Here is a 2667-nt window from a genome sequence, read left to right on the forward strand (position 1 = left end):
CCCAAATTCAGTTCTCACGCACTCCAAAGTAATAATTCCTTGGGTGTCTAATTACACCACTTCTTGTGTCACTTCCCAGGACGAATACAGTGACACACTTGTACGCGCTACCTGCAAGCCCTGAGTGCGAGAAAAACAGAATTCCCCATGTCTATTCCCAAAAGTTTCCCTACGGAGAGCACAGTGTTTTCTTCTCCGGAACTATTCTAGCTGCTGCCTGTTTATTCCCAGCCAAGGTTACCACCTACACGGGATTCAGCCAATGAAGGGGAGTCAAGACAGTTCACTATCCTCAAATCTCCATCCCCAGAGCGCGCTCGCGTGCGCGCGCACACACACGTAGCCCAGTGGCACAATGCAGAGACCTGGCAGCAAAGACGAGTCATTGAATAGGTAAGGTCTTTGATGCATTTAGGGCCTTTCAGGGATTTTTTTTTTTTTCCCACCCTGTTTAGGAGAGCGCTCTACAAATTTCTCATGGAAGAGGCCACATTTAAATGTGTCACTAAACTGGGTCACTGCATTTCTGTCTTTCCCTTTCAAAATGCCATCTCCTTTATAAAAACTTTCTCCAAAATACAGTTATTTTATATTCTTTCCTTGCATCCCTGAGGCAGTTATATTTTCTATGTTAATACGCACAATTGTGTTTTTTACATCTTACTAATATGGAAGAAGAAGAGAAGAGAAGGCGATGGCACCCCACTCCAGTACTCTTGCCGGGAAAATCCCATGGATGGAGGACCCTGGTAGGCTGCAGTCCATGGGGTCGCCAAGAGTCGGATACGACTGAGCGACTTCCCTTTCACTTTTTACTTTTATGCATTGGAGAAGGAAATGACAACCCACTCCAGTGTTATTGCCTGGAGAATTCCAGGGACGGGGGAGCCTGGTGGGCTGCCATCTATGGGGTTGCACAGATTCGGACACGACTAAAGTGACTTAGCAGCAATATGGAAGCTAAGGAAGGTTTAGAAATGAAGGCTAAAATTAAGGATTCAAGATGCCGTCATTCACAAGATATTGTGAATCTTTTGTTAATTCTACACTTGCCTGACTTCAATAAGGACAAAACATTTCCAATGTGCTCTTGACACATGATTGGTACATAGGTTCAGACAAAAGATGGGTCATTATAGCCATTACAACTTTGTGTGTGTATGTATGTATTGATTAATTATAAAAGTAATAGAAAAACAAAAAGAAAAGGTTAATACACAAATAATAATATTTTCGTGTTTACTATTGAAGTCTTTCTCCTATGTATTTTAATAAAATTATGCATTAAAAAAAAGAAAGTTTTATAGCCTCCTGTTTTTACTTGTTGTTTAGTCACTAAATCGTATGCAACTCTGCATCCCCGTGAAGTGCAGCACACCAGGCTTCCCTGTCCTTGACTGTCTGGTAGTGCTTGCTCAAACTCATGTCCATTGAGTCAGTGAGGCCATCCAACCATCTCATCCGCTGTCACTCCCTTCTCCTCCTGCCCTCAATCTTTGCCAGCATCAATGCCTTTTCCAGTGAGTCAGCTCTTCGCATCAGGTGGCCAAAGTATTAGAGCTTCAGCTTCAGCATCAGTCCTTCCAATGAATATTCTGGGTTGATTTCCTTTAGAATTGACTGGTTTGATTTCCTTGCAGTCCAAGGGACTCTCAAGAGTCTTCTCAAGCACCACCACAGTTCAAAAGCATCAATTCGTGAATGCTCAGCCTTCTTTATGGCCCAACTCTCACATCCACCCATGACTACTGGAAAAACCACAGCTTCCACTATATGGATCTTTGTCAGCAAGTTGATGTCTCTGCTTTTTAATACATTGGGTTTGTCATAGCTTTTATTCCAAGGAGCAAGCATCTTTTAATTTCATGGCTGCAGTCACTGTCTGCAGTGATTTTGGAGCCCAAGAATATAAAATCTGCCACTTTTTCCCCATTTACAGCTTTCCTGGTGGCTTAGACGGTAAAGAATCTGCCTGCAATGCAGGAGACCTGGGTTTGATCCCTGGGTTGGGAAGATGCGCTGGAGAAGGGAAGGGCATGGCAACCCACTCCAGTCTTCTTGCCTGGAGAAGCCCCGTGGACAGAGGAGCCTGGCGGGCTACAGTCCATGAGATGACAAAGAATCGAACGTGACTGAGCTACTACTGACAACACAACACATTTGCCAGGAAATACTGGCAATATAAACATGTTTTCAGGTCAACACGTATTCTTCAACAACACAGTTTTTAATAGTGAAGCCAAGACATTTTAACACTTTCAATTGACCATGAGGTGGGATAGCAAAGAAAATTTCTTCTGCTTTTATACCACAGACCTGGCTCCAAGATAACCACTTATCCAACTTGTAAATAACTCTAAAGAAGAGGTTAAAAGAGAGAATCTAAAACATGTTGTCTCAATAAATGCTAATTAACAGTGGAAGTATATGAGATACAGATATGTTTTTTAACAGAAGAGTCATGTTGCCAGTCCTCTCTCTACCTATTCTGTTAGCACTTGGGTACCACCCACAGTCCAGGGTACTGATGATTGCTTCATAAACTTTTCCACATTATTTAGAGAGTAAAGAGGAGAACTATTTTATTAAACACACACACACACACACACACACATAAAGAGAAGGAAGAAGGGTGAACCCAATCAATTTTGCTTGAATAATTCAAGC

The sequence above is a fragment of the Bison bison genome, unplaced genomic scaffold, assembly GCF_000754665.1.
Source record: "Bison bison bison isolate TAMUID 2011002044 unplaced genomic scaffold, Bison_UMD1.0 scf7180017864317, whole genome shotgun sequence".
NCBI classification, from domain to species: Eukaryota; Metazoa; Chordata; class Mammalia; order Artiodactyla; family Bovidae; genus Bison; species Bison bison.